Consider the following 25,069-nt stretch of genomic DNA (forward strand, 5'->3'; position numbering starts at 1 on the left):
TTTGAAAAAAAAGTTTGACCTGATTTAGGGCATAAGTAAAGCATAATATGTTATAACCCATAACATTTAAATGCATGCAATTAATATATATGATGATAACTGCATGAACATTTTGAAGGACTCTTGAAGGGAGAATACCCAGGAAGAATGAAAATAATTGAGTAATTCTCTGAAACATCCCAGGATTATTTAAAAAGGTGAGGGGGATAACACAGCAGTAGTTGCTTAATGCAAAAATCAAACTGACTTAACTAATTGTTTAGTAAATGTTGATCAGAATGAGACTTTTATTCTTAATGGTTAATTAGTACCTAATTAAGTCAGTTAGGAAGATCTATTGACCCTAGAACTCACTACAACCTTTGTGTAACCCCTTGCCTGCTCCTAGGGAGTATACAGCATTTGCCATGTGGACAGCGGTCAAATGTTAATGGACCATATGCATTGATGAGTAATGTTTCATGTAAGGAGGATGCTTAGAGTGCATGCAAATACAAAACAAACCCTTTAGTTACAGGGAGTCTTAAAGTATGATTGTGAACAATTACTCTCGCCAACAATAAGAACCCTCTAATGGGAGCCTGCCATCGTTCCCTTGAGCTAGCCAGGCTGCTTATGGCTTTAGGGTTTACTCCCCGTCTGACAGCTAACATAAACATTCTAATGCAGTTATGGAAAGAAAGAAAATTCAGAAGATAAGCTTGCTATAAAGATGATCAAGCCTAAAACAGGGAAAAAATGGTATATTTTCTTTCAGCCTTCTAGATGCTACAATTCATGTGACAAGAGTAAATTAGAATGCAATGACCATGCATTTTCTGCTACAAAAAAATCAAACCTATATTATTCTTTTAATAATTAATTGGTCTAAAGCTTCCATTGTGCAAAAATTGGCAGCAGAGCTGCCTGTTTTCACAAAACCAACACTTAACATTTTAATATTTGTAAGTAATCATTACTTTTAGCCTGGAAAAAATGGATTGAATCTATAAGGGCTAATATTTTTACATTAATTTCTCATTTTTTCATAAAAACTCTATGAGGTAAATAGTGCTAGAATCATTATTTGTATTTGAGAGACAGGAAAATTAATGACTGAAGTTAAAGGACTTAGCTGAGGTGGTATAGCAATGCTACTGGGAGAAGCCAAGTTTGCTGCCAAAATAGTGCTTTTTGTCACAGGACTACATTTTCTTGCTCAAAAGAGCATAAAATATTCTTATGGTCAAGAGAGCCATTTTCCTGGAATATTATTAATTTCATTTCTAACTTTAATGATGTTATTGTGGTGTTGGAGATAAAGCAATTTAGCTTTGTTAGAAAAAGTAGGAAAAAAATTACAGGCCTGTGAAAGCCATTCTGTAATTAAGTTAATAGTCGTAGATTTCTCACTTACTCTCCACATTTTTCCAACCACAGTTAACTCTTTAGGGTACTGTGTTTGGTGAATCATATAGCCTTTTTAATATGAAGTGCATATTTGACAAAATGAATGATAATGTAGTGAGTTACATTAAAGCTAAAACAGCATACTTGATCTTGGCATTTGCAGATTTTTGATACTTACTTTTGACTATTTGTTGGGAGTGAGCTTGAAGATTTATGACGTGGAATTTGTCATTACATTAGGTACCCCTTTATATAATCTACACTGATCACATACGAGGTAATTGTGTATAGTGCTATATTCCACTAATGTTTTTATCATATAAAATCACTTTAAATATCTTAGGCCTCTTGTTATAAATCCCTTTTTATAGAGCTGCAGTTGTGTTGAGGTATTAATACTGCAAATGCCAGATAAACTAGCTTTTTGTCTTTCAGGGAGAAATAGAAACAGCATTTTAAATGCTAGTGTAAATCAAATTTTGTGCTTTTTAGTATGCAGTTTAAAAAACTTCACCATGTGTATTCTTTCTAGGTCACCAATGACGTACATGTTTATGTTTGTGTGTGTGTGTGTATAATTGCAAACCCCACGGCCCTTTTCTTTGTTCTCATTCTCTTTGATGATTCTGTAGCATCCGAAATTGGTGACTCCACCCTTCCTGAACTGTCTTACTCCATTGGCTTCCATGAAATAATGTCCTAATGTCCTGTTTGGCTTCCTGCTTCTCTGATTAGTGCTTTTTTGTTTCCTTAGCTGGCTCCTCTTCTTTAGTCACTGATACTACTGAGTTCCAGTTTTGGGACCTCAGTCCTGTTTTTTTTTTTTTTCTGTATACTTCCTTTTCAACTATGCTGATGAGTTTCAAATATCCATTTCCAGATAATTCTCATCTAAGTTCTGGTTCTATACATATATATATGTTTCCTGAGATTTTAACATGAGCTCCCTGCTGTAACCACCAAGTCAATGTGTTTGCATGTGAACTCATAATGTTCTCCATCTTGCATCTCTCCATCAGTTATGCTTACCTGGGATTGAATATCAGAAGTTATCTTTTATTCATATGTTTCTTTGACACTTGCAATAGTAAGTAGTTAAAGAAAATTAACATTAATTAAAAATTTAAATCCAATTTTACTTCCATCTAGATAATAATGCTATAATAAAATTATTTAGAGGAATTCTCTCTTGAAAAATCAGAGCCAACCTGATCTTGACCTACCACTTTGATGAGGTCTGTCTTCTACTCTGAAAGCTTCCATATACCCTATTTCTTATCAAGGTACGTTTAGGCTCCTCAGCCTGGATTTAAAGCTTCTATTAACCGGATCCTACTCTACTTGTCCTACCTACTTTCCTCTGTTCTTTTATGAACACCTTTCTCTTATATCAGAAAATACTTTTTTAAATCACTGAGCATATCACACTCCTCAGTCTGAACCCTCTGTTATTGGCTTGATGGTTGACTTGCCTGGCATCCTTCTTTATCCTCTTCACCTCTGAATCTCCCAGGCATCTTCCAAGTTCCAGTTCCATTCTCATTTCCTTATGACAGTAGTCCCCCATAAATATGATTACTACACTTACTCACCATTTAATCAGACATAGAGGGTGTATCCCACAAAATACCACTGACACATATTGTTTCATATATTTTAGTTTAGATTAGAAATCTCCTGAGGCAAGATACATGTTTAGTAAATAGTGTGTTGGACCCTGGCTCCTAGAGTCATATATACAAAATAGATGGTCAATAATTAATAGTTGATTGAAAGCTCTGTTTTATCAGTTTCCTAATTTACATTATTTCAATATCCACCTGGTTATTTGGAAAAATAAAGTGATACTTCAAAGCTTGAAGGATAAATGAAATTACATTCTCTTCTTTAGTAGAGAACACAGTTTTCCACATCACCTTTGGGAAAAGAGAGTAAACATTAAACCCTTGATTTTTTCAATTAAGAAAAATTATTTTGCAAGTCTGCCCCTAAGTTTATCCTAGTTTATTAACAGAAAGCACCTGAGACTAATTACTTTCTGGCTTACAGAAACTCCGTTTGTTTTTAGATCTGCCATTTAAATATAGATATAGCTTTGATAAATGTAATTACTTATACTTAGACAGTGTAACATTCTTTGTTTCTATGGCTGGCTGAAGTTCTATCATTAAAGGTGATTTTAATTTGGAAATTCAAGATGTTGTAAATTAAATTCTACAGATCTTAGAAGAGAAGGAAAATATTTGAAGTGCTTTTCTGGTTGTTCTATAAACTGTGGAATAACTGCCCATTGTAATCTTAATATGTTCATTAAGCTGAAACTTCTTTTGCGGATTTACAGTAGTAAATTTTTACTGTGTGGCTGTCTAGCTGAGTAGTTTGTTCTTTCAGATTTTTGATATTAAAATTGCTTTATTTAATCTCTTACATATTTCAGGCCTGTCACACATTAAGTAGCATATCTTTTATATGGCAAAATGAGTTCAAGTTGATATTTTTGTTTAGTTATTATTAATTTGACCCTGCCCATTATTTCAGGGTTTTGTGTGGGGAAGGTGGAAGGAGCTAGAGCAGGTAAAGATAAAATAAGCAAGCCAGGCATGATGGAAGCAACTTTCTTAGCTTGCTCATAAGCTAGAACAGCACTCCTCATAGAATGCACAGCTGAATATGAGTGGAGTGAGTGTGACATGGGCTGTGGGCTGCCACCTTACATTACTGGAAGATCAAGTTGCTGCTCAGTGGAAAGGTAGCATTTTGGGCAGCACTTTAATGCACTTCTCAAGATTTCTACTTTAGGCTGGGAGCAGTGGCTCATGCCTGTAATCCCAACACTTTGGGAGACTGAGGCGGGTGGATCATTTGAGATCAGGAGTTCAAGACCGCCTGACCAACATGGTGAAACCCCATCTTTACTAAAATACAAAAATTAGCCAGGCATGGTGGTGGGCACCTGTAATCCCAGCTACTCAGGAGGCTGAGGCAGGAGAATCTCTTGAACCCAGGAGGTGGAAGTTGCAGTGAGCCAAGATTGTGCCACTGCACTCCAGCCTGGGTGACAAAGAGAGATTCCCTCCCTGCCATCCCCTCCAGAAAAGATTTCTACTTTGCACTTGACAAGAATACCATTCCAACATACCCAGTTTTTCTGCAAGATTTGGTGGTGAGACATTTGAGTGGGAAGAGGGATGGAGAAATCTGAACCTCACTTTACTGAAGTCCTTCAATAGGTCTGATGCAGAAAAACCTCTATTAGGCAAATAACTTGAGAATTAGTTATCAATTACACTAATAGTACTCAAATACACAGTACCTAAAAAATTGAAATAAGTATACAGCTAAAGTCCATTTTAAGAATATTGTTAATTCTGTCCCCTCTTTTTCCTCAGATACATCATTCAGCTATTGTTCATAAAGTTTTTGCAGTTATGGCTAGATGATAAACTAGAAATATTTTCATTGTATATGAACAAGTCTAATAAAGAACTACTTCATAGAAAAATAATTCATGAATACATACATCAGTTTACAAAAAAGATGAGTTCATGAAGACCATAAAATATAGCTTTTTTGTCTATTTGGGTTATTGATTTTGCATTTACTTCACTCTTAACTCTACCTTAATATCTCATTTTTTATTCCCTGGAAGATAGTTTTTTTTAAAAAGGGCAATAGAAATTCCATAGAAAACAAAGAAAAAATCTACATGTATCTATTTTTTGCTAAACCTGGATGCAGCAAAATAGCAGTTTTAGCTTATAACTTCTTTGAGCAATGATTGGTTGGGCTGTAAGATAAAAGTGTTTGCTTTTTTTATGCTGTATTCTTTCCATAGTCAATAAAAAGCATCCCACATTTTACTGGCATTTCTATGTCAACATGTCTAAAATAATCTAATTTTGATAATGGAAACACTACACATTTGATCTTTCAAATATGAATCTAATTCTATTACTTCTCTTACCCCATTGGTTCACAAAATCACAATAAGAGTGCTCCTAAATATTTTTTTCCCTCAATGGAAACCACCTTCATTCACACACTTCTTTCATACCTTCACTAAAAATAAATCCCCAAACTGATATACTTGCTTACAGTATATTTCCCTTTTAATCCTTTCTCCTCCTTTTATGTGGAGTCCTCTTTCAGAAATAACAAATCTGAGTTTGTTTCTTCCTTTAGTGGCACCCTACCTATGTTATAAAGCCCAAACTCCACTGGACATGCTAATGGTAATTCCTGACCTGGCCTGTGCCTTGTTCTCCAGCCTCTTTTCACATGCTGTTTCCTCAGATCAAGTATTTCAACATGTCAAACTCTTTGTATTTCCCTGTCCACAATATACTGTTTCATTCTCACTGCTTTGCACATGAAATCTTTACCTCCTTATGTAATCTTCAAATGTCCAATAATGATATAATATTTAGAATAGATGTATATATTATAGTAAATCAAGATAGGATGAACAATACGTATAACAAAGTAAGCAATGGTGGTTTCTGTTTTAATAAACTGAATTACTTGGCTTTCTTGCATTTGGATGACTAAAAATTACTTCAATATAAATTCTAAGTATTTACCTCAAATTAGGTGTGGAAATATGAAACAAGACAATGTATATTTAGGATACATAGGGCATAGACATATATTATTCCATAGCAAGAAACATTATTTAAAGAGTTTATCTTTTTACTTGTTTCAGAAAGTCTTTGAATAAGGTAACTTTGTGCTTAATTCAGCTACCCTAAATATCGACTGTTGCTATTCTAAGTTTGCTCTTCAAATCAGCATCAGTATCACCTGGAAATGCGTGAAGATACAGAGTCTCAGGTATTGCCAGTATTCCTAAATCAAAACTTGCATTTTAATGAGATTTCCAGATGATTTATAGAGATATTAAAATGCAAGAAACACTAACTTTTCGAGTACGTGTCTTATAAACCTCCTACTTTGTTTGCACGTGTTGCACCTGCTAACACATACAGCACTGAACTGTTCACCGCTTGCTTTCCTGGCATGCACTATATTACAGTTATAGTAATAGATTTAATTATCCCAAAATATTCTCGTTGAAAATTATGTGTAGGTTGTAGAAATCCTGGCAATATCAGTGGTTAACTGTTCATTTGCCACATCGCACTGTGTAAGATGTTAGTGTCACCATCTGATACTGCTCTGTTTGCACATTCATTGTTCAGGCTTTATAACCTCTTTGATTTTTGAGCTATCTAATAATTTCACTAATTTCAGACTCTTCCTAGACCAATGATGTGTATGTCTTCATTAGCACAGATCTTAGTACTTGTCCTTATAAAAAGTCATGCGCTTAGTTACTTTGAGGCAACAGTTTGGTACAGGCAAATACATTTTAAAGGTAAAATTATTCTTCATTTTCAACATTGTTTTGGTATTTAAGTACTATGCATTCTCATATACATTTAAGGTCAGTTTTTAATTTTTTTTTAAAGCCAGTTGGGATATTGGTTAGAATTGCAGTAGATCTATGTGGAGACAATTGATATCTTAATAATATTGATCTTTCCAATCCACAAACATGGTATATCTCTCCACTTGTTTAGGTTTTATTTCTCTCTTAATGTTTATAGTTTTTAGTTAGAAACCCCATATGCCTTTTGTATATTTTTATGCTAATACGGAAATATTTTGATGTTACCTTTTGTTTTGTGAAGTGGTATATAAATGTGATTTTTTTCTCTGTATTTACTCATACACTGTGTCATTGCTAAATTCACTTATTAGTTCCATGAGTTTTATGTAGATTATTTGAAATTATCTATACAAACAATCATGTTGTCTGTGAATAAAGACAGTTTATTTCTTCTTTTCCAATCTGCATGCCTTTCATGTCTATTTCTTGCTTTAATAAACTGGCTAGAACTGAGAACAATGGAGATGGTCATATAGAAAAGGCGATATTGGGGTATCCTGGGTTTTTTTTCTATCTTAGGGGAAAGTATTCAATGTTCATTGAATATTCAATGTATTCAATGATGTATTCAATGAAAGTATTCAATGATGATACTTTCAATGATGATAATTGTAGGCTTTACATAAGTGCCATTAAATTAATTGTAGGCTTTACATAAGTCCCATTAAATTAATTGTAGACTTTACATAAGTGCCATTAAATTAAGAAATTTCTCTTGTATTCCTATTTTCTTATTTTGCTGAGTTTTTTCATGAAACTTAGTTAAATTTTGTTAAATGTGTTTTTCTACACTTATTGAGGTGCTTCTATGGTTTTCTCCTTTATTATGTTAATATAATGAATTATATTAAATAGAATGTAATTTAATTTGAATGTTCAATCAAACTTCCATTCCTGGGATAAACTTTATTTGATCTTGAGGTATTTATATATACTCACATATATTTAGGCTTTGATTAGCTAATATTTTGTTAAACATTTTTAACACTAATATTTATTAGGGGTATCAGTAAGATTTTGTTCCTTCAAATTTTAGGATTTGATGCCAGGGTTATTTTGAACCCTTCAATTGAGTTGATATGTTTTCCTTACTTCTCTGTTTCCTGAAAGAATTTGTATAGGATTAATGTTATTTCTTCCTTATGTGTTTGATAAAATTCACCAAAGAAACATTTAAGCTTGGAGCCTTTTTCATGGGAAGGTTTATAAGTGCAAATTAAATTTCTGAAAAGGAAAAAATCTGAAATATTCTATATTTCTTTCTTAATTTTGAAAGATTTTAAATGTAATATAGAATTCTGAATTGGCAGATTTTCTTTCATCATTTTGAAGATGTCCTTGTTTTTTTATGACCTTAACTATTACTGATAAGAAGTCAACCATTATTTCATTATTACTGTTCCTCTGTGTGAAATATGTTTTCTCTTACTGCTTTTAAGGTTTTTCTTTTCATCTTTGGTTTTAAGCAGTGTGACTGTGTTGTGACTTTGAGGTTTTTTTTATTTGTATTAATTTGCATGGTTTTTTTTCTGATTTTATTGGACCTGTTGATAAATTCTACTGAATTTGTAAAATTTGGCCACTGTGTTTGAAATACTTTTGTCTGCCCAATTTGCTTTTCCCAATTACCTTGATAATTTGCCAGAGGTCATTAAAAATTTGTCATTATTTTCAATGTTTTTTTTTCATCTTTTCTTCAGTTTGGAAGATGTTTATTGATTCATCTACAAGCTTATTGATCTTTCTATCCTTTCCCATTTGTTGCTAAGCCTATGTGGTAAAAATTTCCCATTTCATAAATTGTACTTATTAGCTCTAGAATTTCCCTTTGGTTCTTTTATGCAATTTGCATTGTTCTCTGCTGAGATTCCTCATATGTTCACTTGTTATATTTCCTTTACATTTAGTCCATGTACATATTCATAGTAGCTATTAATTTCAATATCTGGATTATTTCAGGATTTGTTTATATTGATTGTATTTTTTTTCTTGATTTTAGATCACATGTCCATTCTCCTTCAAATGCCTTGTATGTTTGAATGTATGGTAAACTTCATGGATATTAAATTGTAGAAAGGTTGCATTATGTACTCCTGTAAAGGGTACTGAATTTTCTTTCACCCGGTTGATTTTATCATTTGCTCTATTAGGTCTGTTTCAATTTTGTCTACTGTCAAAGGGTTAAGTTCTTACATTAGAGTATGGTCCTTACTCCTACAGTATGCCCTTTCTGAGGTCTAAACTGAATGTCTAATGAGCTCTGTGGAATATCTCTACTCTGCCTAGGTCAAAAGGTTGGCATCTCACGACACTAAAAGAACTCTGATATATTCATTCAATTCTCAGCACTAGTGCAGCTGCTCTCTGTTTTTCAGTGTTTTTTGGTTTATTATTTCCTTAACAATCCTAAGTATTTAGGCATTTCACTTTTTAGGCTAACGCTAACCAGGGTCTCTCTAATATTTCCTCTTGACCAAACTCAGGCTCTACACTTTTGATATAAATCTTCACAACCTAGGCATCTGACAGGACTAATATCCAAAATCTACAATGAACTGAAACAAACTAGAAAGAAAAAAACAATTTCATCAAAAGTGAGCTAAGGATATGAATAGACAATTCTCAAAAGAAGATACACAAATGGCCAAGAAACATATGAAAAAATGCTCAACATCACTAATGACCAGGGAAAATCAAAACCACAATGCAGTACCACCTTACTCTTGCAAGAATGGCCATAATAAAAAAAAATTTAAAAATCATAGATGTTGGCATGGATTCGGTGAACAGGGAACTCTTCTACACTGCAGTGGGAATGTAAACTAGTACAACCATTATGGAAAACAGTGTGGAGATTACTTGAAGAACTAAAAGTAGAACTAGCATTTGATCCAGCAATCCCACTACTGAGTATCTATCCAGAAGAAAATAAGTCATTATACACACGTATATTGCACACACATATTTATAGAAGCACAATTTGCAATTGCAAAAATGTGGAACAAACTTAAATACCCATCAATCAATGAGTGGATAAAGAAACTGTGATGTATATATATATATATATATACAATGGAATACTACTCAGACATAAAAAAGAATGAATTAATGGCATTCACAGAGATCTGAATGAGATTGGAGACTATCATTCTAAGTGAAGTAACTCAGGAATGGGAAACCAAACATTTTATGTTCTCACTCGTAAGTGGGAGCTAAGCTATGAAGATACAAAGGCATAAGAATGACACAATTGACTTTGGAGACTCAAGGGTAAGGGTGGGAAGGGGGCAAGAGATAAAAGACTACAAATTGGGTGCCGTGTATATTTCTTGGGTGACAGGTGCACCAAAATCTTACAAATCACCACTAAAGAACTTATGTAACCAAACACCACCTGTTCCCCAATAACCTATGGAAATGATAAAATTTTTTAAAAAAGAAATACCACAGAAAAGATGCTGCTCTTTGTGAAGCATCATATCTAAGAACGTTCCAACACATCCCCCCAGTAGTGGTGGTAACCTTGATCACCTAATCAAGTTGATGCCTGACAGATCTCTGCAATGTAAAGTCATCATTTTCTTTCCCCTGTGTTTTGGATTGCTGTTTTGTGGGAAGGTATTCAGACATTTCGCTAACATCCTGTTCTTCATCATACCTTCAGCCTACAGCTTTAGCATTCAATCTACATCCATAGCATCCATTGACTGTTTGTCACGGCTTGTATTCACTGACTCTGTGATGGTTGCCCAAGAGTAAATATCCATTTCCATCATAACTTCTACATACTGGAAATTGGCATTTTGCTGTAAGAAAGATCCTTCCTTTTCCCTCATTTATGTATTTACCCAGTTATTTATATCAGTGCATAGTCATGGATTTCCATTGTATATGATGGGCTGTATTCTCATACTCTCATTATTTATTTTGTCTTAGATATGACCAGAGGAAACTCCTTCAATCTGCCACATTTCTATTATTGAGCATTTTCTTACTTTCTGACAAAACAAAATATTTCAAGGTCATCTTGAATTTTTCTGGCAGCAGTCCTGGTGCAACCACTATGTCAAGGAACTCTAGCTTCTTTTACTGGAAGATTGAGATGGTGTTTGGATTGCTTGACATCTTATTATTGAACTGTAAGGGTTCTCCACATATTCCAGATATAAAAATTTTTGGAAATATATATGACAATTTCTCCCAGTCTGTTGATTGCCTTTCCATTTTCTTATTGGTGTACTTGAAGAGTACAAGTTTTAATTTTGGTGATATAGAATTTATCATTTTTTTCTGTTTTGGGGAATAAGGGAATTGGTTTTTTTATGATCCTTTGTATGTAATCTCTGCCTACTCAAAGATTATAGAGATTGTATTCTATGCTTTCTTCTGAGTTTTATAGAATCAGCTTTTTTTTACATTGAGGCCTGGGATTAATTTCAATTTTTTTTTATTGTATGAGGTAGATGTAGAGATTATGTTTTATTACATGGCTATTTAGTGGATCAAACCATCTTAGTTCTAAAAGTTTATGCTCCTAATTTTATTTTGCTCCACTCCTACAACACAACTTGTTTCTTCTTTTCATGTCTTTAGATTGACTTTATTTATGTTGTAAAGACAATTTTTTTCAGCTTTATTTATTCCATCCTAAATGGAATGCTTTTGTCTTCTTTTCATGCACTTGATCTTCTAATTTCACTTGCTTTCTAGATTTGTGATTCTGCTTTCCAGAAAACTTCACAGATTTTCCTGTACACTTAAATTTCAATTCTATTCTAACTTTATGGCTTACACATTTAACATAGTTCTGATACTGTTTCTTGACTCTGCCCCTTCTTACTTTTTCTTACTTTTTCATATTTTCTTACATTTTAACATTATTACATAAAGTCTAGTATTGATAGATACTTACAGGTACCTATGGGTTACCAGTTCTTTTAGCCCCACTACTGATACTTTAAGATGGTCATCACAAACAAATTTGAAGAGTAATACTTAGTCCACATATCTACATATGTATATCGTAGGATGTAGAGGGGTGTGCAGGACTAAACTTAAGCATCTTAAGACTACGTTAATTTAACTTATTCTCAAGATCCAGGTAGATATAACGAAGAGTCATTAAAGGTGTAATAATGATGATAGCAATCATCATATCATAACTATGATATAAATTGTAATTATAAATTATAAAATATCATTTGGGGTCTAGCTGATGGAGAACTTATTCTTAACCCAGACATAGTTTGTGATTAAGTTTTTTGATCTTGAATAAAGCATAGTGTTATTTACAAGAGATTTTAGCAAAAATAATTTTTAATTGAAGATATTTTATGCATCTAAAAACATTCATTTATATGTTAAGCTTTGAAAAATTAGTCACCCAATCAAAAGCCTTAAAGATCTTTATTACATAACAAAATTATATTTAAATTGAACATCTTTGAAACTTTTATAACAACGTAGTCTTTTTTCAAAGTATTCTGTCATAATTTAAATTCTTATAATTTAGATTTGTTTTGTTAAAGTTATTGTATGTTTTCTTCAAGTTAATGCACATTTTCATATTCCCCTCATAAATTAGCATTTATAAAATGTATTTTCTCTTGTTATTTATGTTTGGTAACACACATTTTTATAGAACCAGAGGCAAAAAATGTATTAGGGATTTAGGTGTGTGTATGGTGTCCATTTCTTCTGATTTTTGTCATTAAAATTGTGTTTTGAGGGGATCATGTGGGATGAGAGATTGAAGGAAGATGATAGAGCATGATCCATATAGCCTTTTAAAAATTATTTCAAATACTACAATGGTGCCTTCCAGTGGAACTACATTTTTTGCAGCACCTGTAGTCTGGGCAAACTGTTCTAGGTTAGCCAATTGGGATGACCATTATTTGAAAGACTCAATGAAAATGTGCCTGAGGTGGCCACTGAGCATCCCACATGCTTGCTTGTTTCTCTTTGACTCTACATCTCTGTTGCTTTGGTTTTAGATCAAGCAGTTCTCAATAACAAAGTAATGTTTTCTGACTTCTCTGTAACTTGCTGCCATTTATGTTTCTTAGGTTGAAGTCTGGAAGTGCCTTTTCTCAATGAGTGTCCTGTTTATGTCAGAAATCGGTAAAAGATGTGGGGAGCAAGCAGCTGTGACCCAACTCACCCAGAACAATGCCAACTGACCTTGGACTCTGAGAAGTTACTTAGAATGAACCAGGGGTATAATTTATACCTGATCTTGACCTCACATCTTAAGGATGAGAAGAGGATATTTGTTATAAACAATAAGCTTTCCCATTCAGAAATTACTCCTTAGTATCTCTACTATAAACAGGTGGAAGACACTTCGCATTCACGAACACTCTGCTGTGACCACCTAGAAATAGATAAGCAAATATTATTTCTTAAATTATGTAAGAGTATATTTCCAAAGAAACCACTCAACATATATAAAAAGTAAAGAGTGACAAATAATTTCATTATAAGTTGTATAACACATTTTGGAAAGAGTACTGACTATTCCAAATGAAGCAAGATTAAGGAGATTGAGAGGAAGATATTATAGAACCAAATATTTGCTTTTATTGAACAACATTGTTCAGCACAGAGAGTAAGTAAATACTTAAAATTAAAATCAAACAATCCATAAATCAACAACCTTATCCCTGAAAAGTTTTATATTTTTTACAGTTCTTTATTCATTCTTTACATCTACAATTTGTTCATAAGGATAATCACAGAGTAGATATACTTTTATCCTGGCTTTTCTTATTTATCATCTTTCAGAAGATATTCTCCAGGTTACTGCTATTATGTTCATATGCACTTTTATGTCTATCACAGAGGTTGGCAAACGACAGCCTAGGGACCAGCCACACATTTTTGTAGATAAAGTTTTGTTGGAACACAGTTACTCTCATTTGTTTCTATATTTTCTATGGCTGCTTTTGTTATACAGTAGCACATAGCACAGTTGAATATATGGCCTGCAACCTTGTAATAATAAAAACAAGTAAAAAAATTAAATTATGCAAAAACTAAGTATACATTACATATCCATAATATCAAATTATATTAAAAACTTTAAAAGAGCAATGTACATTTATGTAAACTAATACAGAAACTCTGTGACATATACTGTCATGCTACCAAAGCAAATTATAAAACAGTATTTAGAATATGATTCTACTTACATAAGGCGCATATGTAAAAAAATTACATATTTATATCATGCAGGTATATTCCAGGAGTTATTCTAATCATTTCCATTTATAGATACATATATCTACATACATATATATCTGTAACCAAAACATTGGTTCAGTTGCTTGCCACTTGCAGTGTCCAGTTAACAAAAGCGAGGTCTGGTGTAAAGAAGGTAACTCTTTATTTCAAAGCTAGCTTAAGGGAAGAAGTACAAGCTTTGTACTTTAAGGGCACTGCTTCGCTTTTGGAGCAGGAGGTGAGCACACAGAGTGGGGGGAAGTAAGCAGGTGGGGAGTCTGTGTGTTAGCTCGGTGCCTTATCTACTGGGTGGCAAGCTGGTGACTGCTGCCTTCTTCACAGGCAGGCATACTTTGGGTTGTAAATTGACTGTTATCTCTCAAGGCAACCTCCTTGTGGGTGAGAGTTCCTTTCTGGAGCAGGTAGCTAGATGCGCATAATTAGATGAACTTGCCCTGTAAGGAGTGTCTGGTGAAGAGGAGGTAAAAGGCTATATTTGCTTTTCTGAAGGGCTAAGTAGGAAGTGGGAAAAAGGAGGAAAGAGAAAAGAAGAAAGAGAAAAATAAACTATGTCTTAGAAAAGTGGGGGTACTTCATTACCTACCAATAATCACAAATAATGCTGTTTCAAATGGATTTGGAAAGGCAAATCCAATTCTTTGGGACTGAATATGGAAAAGTGCTAGAAATATTCCAGGTTTGGAAGACTGGGATGTAGAAGGAATATAAGATGAACAGACAATATCTGTTCTTACCACATGATACCTGCAACAAGTACACCTTAATAAAAAGTATTCTTTTTGTCTTTCTACCCTACAACCTTAAAATTCCTGAGAACCAATGAAAACCTTTTCTGTCCTATTGATTATTGTATTATCATGCAACTACGAAAATTTCTGACATAGGAATGGCTCCGTCAATATTGGTGGAACGGCTGTAATATCATATTTGCTCTGTAAATGACTAACATTAATTTATGCTTAGGGGCAAGGTTTACAAAAGTAAGCTGAAATTCAGGCACTGCACTAATTTCTCCATCAATCCATTTGTTCAACTAATATGAATTTCATATACATGTATATATTCATCACATCCTTACTATATTTAAGTCAATCATAGTTTCTGCTCTCAGAATACTTATACTATATTGAGAGATATAAATAATAATTAGATAAATCATTAAGAAAATATTAGGTAATCAAAGTACTTTGTGACACACAGTGACTTGGTAGTTACCTCTGAGGGAGAAATGACAAAATACCCTCTGAAAAGTGACAGGAAGTCAGTGGTTCTCAATGGGGTGTATATGTTGGTGGGCAATGGAAGGAGAGAAGTGATTGTGTCCCCTAAGGTACATCTGGCAATGTCTGGAAACATTTTCCTTGTTACAATTTGGGCGAGTGTGGTAGGGAAGGGTCCTCCTGTCATCTAATGGGTGGAGTCCAAGGATGCTGCTGAACAGTCTATAACACACAAGATTCCCCACCACCCCCACCTTTGCCAACAAAGAATTGCTTAGCACAAGATGTTAATAGTGTAGAGGTTGAGAAACTCTGCATTAAGCTACAATCAATATGGCAGAAATTAACCAACCTTGAATTGCCTGCTGGAAGAGCATTCCAGGCAGCGGAAACGGCCATTGCAAATATTTTCAAACAAGAACATATTTAATGGGCTTGAGGAATGGGAAGAAACCTATCTTGAGCAAGTAAAAGAAAAGGTGAGAGAGGATGTCAATACACAAACTGTAGGCCATTTTAAGGGATTTAGATATATTGTGAGTGCAATGGGAAGACGTGGGAGAGCCTCACTTTGAGGAATAGCATGATCTATTTTTGCATTTTTAAAACATCAAGTTGGCTACTGTTTGTGAGGCATGAGAAAAGGGTCTGGAGGCAGGGAACATAAGACCGATTCATGCTGACTTCCTAGAACTAAATCAAATGGAAATACTACAAGTATGACAGGAAATATCTTCTCCATTTATGTAGGGCATACACCAAGTAAATGACTTTGTAACTTTACTTCATCCTCTTCATTTACATAGAGCATACACCACATAACCAATGGAAACCTCTAGAGGGTATATTTAAACCCCAGGACATTCTTTAACGGAGCTCTTGAGGCCCTATGCTACGGCCCACTCCCACCCTGCGGAGTGTACTTTCATTTTCAATAAATCTCCGCTTTTGTTGCTTCATTCTTTCCTTGCTTTTTTTGTGCATTTTGTCCAATTCTTTGTTCAAGACGCCAAGAACCTGGACATCCTCCGCTGGTAACAGTAGGGGAAAAGGAAACAGAGACCCACATGTTACAAAAGTCAAGAGAAGAAATCATTTCAAGATTAAAAACATTGGTCACTTGGGTACAATGCTGCTAAAAGTTTATTTTGTGATGTTAATATTTTTACTTTTTAATTTGCATCATCTTTAGTGCCATTATATACTAAGCTCAGTCTAGCATTGAATATTGTGCTAAAAGTTACATTTATCATGTAACAGAATCTTTCCAACAGTCCTACAAAGAAGGTATTACAATCTGATTAACAGATGAGAAGAATGAGGTAAAAAAAATTAAAAATGTACCCATCTTTACCCAGTTAATACATGTTAGAGCAGAAGCAAACTCATCTACCTGTCTTCATTTCATGTGCTTAAACACTGTATGTGAATTTCTAAGTGAGTTAATCATACATAAAATAACTATAAGTGAGTTAATCATACACAAAAATCCTAGAATATTTTATGGCATTTCAATCTCAAACAAAGAACACATAATAACAATTTTTAGCATTTTAGTTTTTTAGTAAATCAGACACTGAAAAAAACTGTATTTTGTGATAATCATTTGGTTTCTAAGCTCCCCAGAAGTTTCTCTTTTTCTGTATCTTGAGTGCTACAGGTATTGCTTTTAAGTAGCTGTTACTTTTGATAACATATCTTGGCACTGCTTGTCTCCCAATGTCCTGAAATGGGAGAGCTCCCTGACCCCCTTGCAAAATGTGCAACAGGGGTGTGGCTTGTCTGTTCGGTTGCCACTGCTGCTCAAATCCCTTACAGGAGGGGGAGCATGCAAACAGACAGGTGCAGAAGGCAGAGTGAGCACTCCTGGGCTCCAACCCTACAGTGGCATCCAGGGGTGGGATCCTGCAACTCCCAAACCCAAATGGGCATGTGTCACAGTGTGCTCTTTTAGCCTTGCCATCTGCAGATGACTTCATTGTTAACCAGCCCAGTGGACCCTCTGCCTTTTGGCAAGGGCAGGGGGCCAGTGTGACAGCTTTCTGTGTCCGGAGCTTTTGTCCAGCGTCCCAGAAGAATCAGGTCACACACAGATTTGAAGGATGAATGCAGGGGTTTTATTGAGTGGTGGAGGTGGCTTTTAGTGGGATGGATGGGGAGCTGAAAAGGGGATAGAGTGGGAAGTTTGGCTGTCCAGCAGCTGATCTCCTCTCTAGTCATCCCCAGATGAACTCCTCTCAGCATTCAGATGGTCCTTCTCTTCTTTCCTTCTCTGCTGTACTATTATGACATTCATCTGCTCATCTCCTTGTCTCCTCATCTCCTTGTCTGCTTCTGAAGCTTGGGGTCTGGGGTTTATATGGGTACAGGATAGGGGTGTGGCAGGACAAAAGGCAACTTTTTGGGCACAAAAGCAGGAATGTCCTCATTTAGAGCCATGGATATCCAGGCTTGAGGGTGGGGACTTTGCCTAGGAATCACCCTCTTCTACCCAGTGTTTGCCTATCTCCTGTCAGTATCAATCCCACTTGACTACTTTTATTATTGTTCTCTGGGGTCCTCATGATACCTAGAGTATAGTCCTTATCCTTTTCCTCTCATGATATTATATCTCAGCTAACCATGCCTTAAGTAGCTACAGCTCACTAGAATGGTCTGCCCTTTGTGAGCACAGCTCTGCTTGGGATCCAAATAGAGCTGGACCCTGACAATGCCATTTCAACGTTTGAAATGCCTCATTTCAAGTTTTGACTAACTTATAACAAGTTCCCCCAGAAATTGGGAAATGAGAAAAGGGGAGTGAGATCACCTGGTGCCATTAATAATTTTTTTTTACCTTCTTAAATGCAAAGAAGCCAATAGCTTCTGATTATCTTTTACATCCAGATAAGTTCCTTGCTATCTCCAACACCATCTTCCTTTCTCCACCCAATTGCACCCTACCCTTTTTCAAAGTAACTTTCATGGTGTTTATTTTATTTATGTTCATGAATCTTTTACCCAGTGTCCCTGAGATCTGGTCAGCATTCATGCATTTGTTATTATTCTATTTCCTCATTTCTGCCAAAGTTCTAATAAGTATGTAGGCATTTTTGTGGCCTTCTAATAGTAAGATGAATGAGAATTAGATCCTCTGTGCTCTGTATATCTCACCAGTGATGACCACTGAAAAATAACATGAATGTTAAAAATGATGTCTGTTAAAATATAGAATATTATTAATCAATGCAATTAAACTATATTCCAACCTTTTCCATTTCTATAGCTGTTGGTTTTTATAATAAACAAATACATAAATTGTTGTTATTCAAGAAATGAAAGTATAGGTAGTAAATATTCTGGACAAATTAACAGACACTCCAAATTCTGTTTCTGATGTTGCCATGTTTACTGCATATAAGATTCAGAAAGCGTCTCTAAGACATTCATGGTCTGTTTCTTCTTTTTGCTTTCATTTTGATTTATAGCATATACCTAACTATACCATAGAACTATTGTAGTAATTAAAAGGGAGATAATGCAGTTAAAGTTTCTTTGAAAACTACAAAAAGGAAAAACAGGTTATTAAAAATAATATATAGAAGTTAATTAAAAATCTCACAATTTCAGATGAACTATAAGCAGTTAAAACAAGGTAGGGTATGTGTTTGTAGATGCTTTTAAAGTTTGTAAGATAGTCACCATCAGGTCTGAAAAGACAAAAGATATCACCTTCTTCATAAGCATCTTCACCCAGCAGGGATCAAATTCTATTCCAACTAGTTTGGCAGCCATGGTAGTCTTTATATTTGATGGTGACATTTTGCTGTAAGCATCAAAGTATTATAGGAATGAAAGAAAAAAAAACCAGACATTGGTTTACCTGAGACTGAGGCATGCATAAATAAGGTCAACTCACAGTCTAACAAAAAAAGGTTAATGCTTTGTTCTCAAAAGCATTCATGACAAGTTTCCTCCTTTCTCTAATGCTGAAATGAACAGAGGGACTGTTGAGGGAAATCAGAGAGATTACAGCCCTTTATTTCTATATTGTTAAATTATAGCAGCTTGAGCATATCGTTCAGTTGTCATCTAATTGAGAAGCTTATTCAATGGAAGTAACAAAATTCACCTTGACACCTGATTTGTCATGGAGATAAAAAATCTAACGTTGTTTGGATCAGTTTTAAAAATCTGGCTAAAAAGAATTTCTGTCATCTTTTTTGATCCTTCCTTGCTTACAAAATTATACTCTATTATAGTTTGGTGAGTAATGATGATAGCATATGAAAGTTCTTTACTGACAAACCTGATTATCCAGTTTTTCCCAAAGGAATTTCTTTGATGTTGCATCATGCAGAGGGTGGCTAGCAAGGTTAAATTACATGAAGAAAGTTCTTAACATTTTTGCAACTTCAAAAAACAAACTGACTCAAAATTTTGTATTAAGATCTTTAAACCTAGAAAAGCAATGGAATCATTTTGCAACTCTTGTTCATATTTTTAAGTGAAATCTCCTATTTCTTTAGTAGTGAAAGAACAGTAAGTAGATTAGCTCTTCTGTCTTCATTTATCAGTTAAATTCAATAGGTTCAATCCATTGCCTATGGACTAGTAGAGGATTTTGGACCCAGATATATAGGAATATGCAACTGTAACTCTTCAACAGCTGCATCATATAATGTGGGACAATGGGTTTAACAAAAGTCGTTTTAATGCTGTCATTGATGGACTAAAGCTTCTCAATGCCAGCTGTATAACTACATTATGAAACAATTGTGGCTTATTCTAATTTAAAGCTGTCTGGCTTAGTGAATTTCGGTATGGCTATAAGAATATGCTCAATAAAAGTACTTGCCTAGTTATTTAAGACATTAAGTTTACCCTGCCAGCTATAAAACAGAAGCCAATGTGAACCACTTATTCAGCCAACCGTGAGGTCACCTGAACAACGGATGAAGAAACCTTGGCTCAGAGTTGCAAGGTTTTAGATTATGAGCCTAGAAACAAAGATAAGGCAGCCTACACTCTTCCAGTCTAATTTAATGTCCACACAGTATTTGTTGTTTATTTTCCCTCAAGTTATTGTGATTGAAAATTCTCTCTCAATATTTTGCCTCATATTAAAACTATACATTTTTCTCCCCAACAAAGGCAACTTCTTTCTCTTACATTTCTATCCATGTCCCTTCCTTTACCCACTGTACTTTTTCTCACTGGGGCCTGGAACACCCTCTTGAAGCTCCAAAGCCCTGGTCTAGAACTTTAGTCTGAAAATAGCCCCTCACTGAGCATCACTTTCTGTACTTGGAGGATGTGGTTAATACCTTTCTATGGTTTGAATGTATGTGTCCCTCCAAAAATTCATATGTTGGAACTTAAGTGCCAAGGTGATAGTATTAAGAGGTGGGGCCTTAGGCCTAGCCCAGTGGTTGATGCCTGTAATCCCAGCACTTTGGGAGGCCAGGCAGGCAGATCACTTGAGCCCAGGAGTTCGAGTCCAGCCTGGCCAACACTGTGAAACCCAATTTCTACAAAAAATTCAAAAATTAGCCAGGCATGGCAGTGCATGCCTATAGTCCCAGCTACTAGGGAAGCTGATGTGGGAGGACCACTTGAGCCCAGGAGATTGACCTGTGACCATGCCACTGCACTCCAGCCTGGGAAACGGAGTGAGACCCTATCTCAAAAAAAGAAAAAAAGGAGCTTTTGGTAAATGATTAAATCCTAAGGGCTGCACCCTCATGAATGAATTAGTGCTCAAATAAAAGAGGTTGAAGGAGCACAGTAATACCTTTTTGTCCTTTCTCCATGTGAGGACACAGCAAGTGGCTTCATCGTGAAAGCAGAGAGCAGCCCTCAACAGACAAGAATCTTCCTGTGCCTTGATCTTAAAGTTTCCAGCCCCCAGAAGTGTGAGGAAATAAATGTCTGTTTTTATACTTACTCTCAGTTATTTTGTTACGGCAGCAGGAAGGAACCAAGAAAACCTTCCTCTATAGGAGTGTTGTGAGAATTTAAAAAGTTAAAGTAAGTGTATAGCTCACGGATAGAATACAGAAGATTGACCAAAAAAAGAAAAAATCACTCTTCATACTGATGTGCAGAACTTACATATTATTGTAACTTTCCTTGCCAAAAAGCTTAGTTTCATCTTTTATAAATATCCTATAACGCCAAGTTGATGGCATGGTCAGAGTGAATCTGTGCTGTACCCATATTCAGTAGCCTTCTCCTATCCAACAAAGTGTTTTGTAAATAGGAGGTAAATGAATAAGTGGATGGATGCAGGGATGAATGAATGGAATGTTCTTGCTCTTGATCTCTGTCTTAACAGTGATTTGGTTTTGGAAGACACACTGTACACTTGTGGATGCATCCATTTTGAGAATAGTAATATAGAGATGAACTAACTGTGTTTAGAACATACATAGACAAAATAAAGATGTTTCCTGTGGGGACGACAGGGCATATGAATACCTGGGAAGTTTTGGGATATTTTGAACTAAATCTATAATATATATCTTAACTCTCTTACTTCACAGTCTATTTCCAGTTAATTAGTTACTGGCCCCACTTAAAAACATCAGCAAAAACAATTTCCTAAGTAATAATCTCAATCAGATTAAAAAATATCAACTTTTTTTTTTTTTTTTTTTTTTTGTCGCCCGGGTTGTAGTGCAGTGGGCTGATCTTGACTCACTGCAACCTCCGCCTCCAGGGTCCAAGTGAGTCAGTCTCCTGCCTCAGGCTCCCCAGTAACTGGGACTACAGGTGCCTGCCACCACACCTGGCTAATTTTTGTATTTTTAGTAGAGACGGGGTTTCACCATGTTGGCCAGGCTGGTTTCGAATTCTTGACCTCAAGTGATCTGCCAGCCTTGGCCTTCCAAAGTGCTGGGATTACAGGCATGAGTCACCGTGTCCTGCCGACTTTTATACACCTTATAGAGATTTTTTAAAAATTCAGCATTTCAAATTTGCAATGCAAGTTCGTATTCAATTGTCTTTTTATTTTACCTAAAATAGATTCATAGCCAGGTTACTGATATAGTAAAGAAAGAATGGGAAGATCTGTGCTTTCCTTGCTTACAACACAAACTTAAGATTTATATGTGGGTTTTTTTCCTTCAATTGATTGCATGCATTATATCAGGTTGTTTCTTTTTCCCCTTCCTTCCTTCCTTCCTTCTTTCCTTCCTTCCTGCCTTTTCTTTCTTTCTTTCTTTTTCTTCTTTCTTTCTCTTTCTTTCTTTCTTTCTCTCTCTCTCTTTCTTTCTTTCTTTCCTTCTTTCTTTTTCTTTTTCCTATTCAGAATATTCCTGAGCCAACTTCCAACTAGCATTTGGTCAATTTGGCATTGTGATCCATTCTGTTGCTCTTCTGCTGAGTATCTCATGGCAAAAATAGCAACAAGAAAGAAGCAGCAACAACAAATAATTCCACACCTTCCAAGGGCCAACAGAGAGAATTTGGGGATTATCTACTATTTGGAATAATCTTCATTCCTGATTTCTTCCATTATTAGCGTGTATAATTGGGAATTCCCTGCATGTAACCTGACTTCTCTGCAAAAGAGCCATAAACATATCTGGCCCTTAGAGCCGTTTCAATGAACAAAATTAATTAAGAAAAAGAATGTGAGGTCCTGGGATAGAAATCATTGCAAAGTACTTTTAAATTACAGTGTTATGACTGGATATTGGAGTAAATCTTTGATCTCCTTTTTTGTTAACAAGGTGATATGATATTTTTAAGGCAATCATTCCATTTTGAAGGTCAGCTGACTTCACAAACAATCAGAACACAGTATAGAAATAAGATACCCACTTCTCTCTGCTTCCTCTTACTGATTTCATGCAATGACCTTGCAGTTATTAAATATAGGCCAACTTGCACTCTTAGACCTTAGGCAACCTCTTTTTTTAAGTGATAACTTACTCCCCAACATTTCTACTAAAATTTGATGCTTAGAGATCACTTAATGGAGGCAACCAATTTATCCTTGTCCTTCGGGTGGTCCCCAAGGGCAGTTTTTGCTGTTTCAATACAATTACAAAATGCTTCCAGGCTCTCTGAACTTGCTTATACAAGAAGGTTATGGCAACAAAGACTGTTTTCTTTGGAAAATTGTTACAAAGTGCTGACCTTCCTAAAGTATACAGCATTCTGAAAAGCCTAAAAGCCCAGATGCTTAACACTGTGAGAAGCAGCACCAAATTCTAGAACCAGAGGCATGATTTAAAGCACAGGATTCATTGAACCAAGAAAAGAAGGAAGAGAACTTTCTTTCCGGAACACTTCTTTCATACCCTGTAGTCCGGATTCAAGCAAAATTCTTTTTTTCACTCTGAAATGTGTTCAGGAGAATCTGAACTAGGAATGATTTTTCAGTCTCATACATGCAGCTCAGAGTTGGAGTAAAGACAGGTTGATTTTAGACACTGCAATGAGAAGCAAGAGCTCATTTGATTTCAGTAAGGTCCCAGCTGACTTCATGGTAAATATCAAGAGTCTGACTCAAATGAGTAAGTATACAATCCAGGCAAGACAACAGATAAATAAGATTTTTCAAAAAATTGATTACAGTCATAGGTCTTATCCACATTCATTATGAGACATGTGCATGGAAGTCACATATCATTTACTGAAAAGGCATGTTTTCTAACCATGCAAATAGGTGTTAGGGAGGGGGTTCACTGTGGGTGGGAAGGGACTGGGAAGGATGGGAGCTTCAGTGAGAGTCCCCCTCAACCCACAGAAGCAATTACCATGACAGTAGAAGGCTTCCTCCAAGGGCAAAACACCATGGATGCACTGGACACTCATCTCCAAATCCGCAGGGATCTCCTATTTCCATTTAGTTTATTTAGTTTTCTTGTGTCATGAAGTGAGGACGCATAAATGAGTAAGATACCAGGACTCTCCTTGAGACCTAGAGGTTTCATAAAGCACATCTATAGGAAAAAAATAACTTGGGCAATGCTACAAGCAACAATCTTAAGGCTAGAAAGTCAATATTATAGTGTGATTATTTCATTATATGTGGATTTTAATAGAATTTTAAGATGCATTCATGGCAGTTTAATAAGTGGTTACAGTGTAACCATCAAGTTAGGTCTGTATGAAGTTAAAACTCCACAATTTTCTTAACCATTTTCTTATAAAGAGAGTTACATTAATTTCTATATTGTATTTTTCTTACATTTTATTATGTATAGTGTGAATTGCATCATTCTCCATAGAATATTTTTTCATGTATATACTGTTGTAGGGTAAATCTCTAGGACAGGGATTATGGATGCAAAGCACATAATTACTTTTATGGTTTTTGGATGTATTTGGATAGTCTAATTATAAAGAATAATAAAAAGAAAGTAAATTGACTCTCTTTTTTAATTGCTTTAATTTCCCTCGAGTAAAATTTTCTTCATGCTGAAAACATAAAACAAACATTGGTAAGAGAGCACTACCATTTTAGTAGTTCTGGTGATAATTATCTATCCTTTAAGAGAGGCCAAGTTCTCAAGATACTTAGAGAATTGCAAAATAGATTGCTAAATAACTATCGGTTAGACTGGAAAACTTGTGGAAAGATAATCGAAGACAGGAAATAAAGTAAATATCTTTATTATCAAAAAGTGAGACATTATAACTTTTTAATTGGAAATCAAGTAATTTGGTAATTAAGCAGACATGCTTTAACAATTAACTCATAAATTAGTTTTGCTGCATTATACACTGCATATATACACATATACATTTACATATATATGTATGTATGTAT

The 25,069-nt window shown here is 35.0% G+C and overlaps 1 long non-coding RNA gene across 1 annotated transcript in view; it reads left to right on the forward strand.

Annotated features, from left to right (window-relative positions):
• The window catches only part of LOC129528145 (uncharacterized), a 312,151-nt gene that overhangs the window by 94,405 nt on the left and 192,677 nt on the right, over nt 1-25,069 (forward strand). The window lies entirely within an intron of this gene.

Source organism: Gorilla gorilla, chromosome 19, assembly GCF_029281585.2.
Source record: "Gorilla gorilla gorilla isolate KB3781 chromosome 19, NHGRI_mGorGor1-v2.1_pri, whole genome shotgun sequence".
In the NCBI taxonomy this organism is placed as follows: domain Eukaryota; kingdom Metazoa; phylum Chordata; class Mammalia; order Primates; family Hominidae; genus Gorilla; species Gorilla gorilla.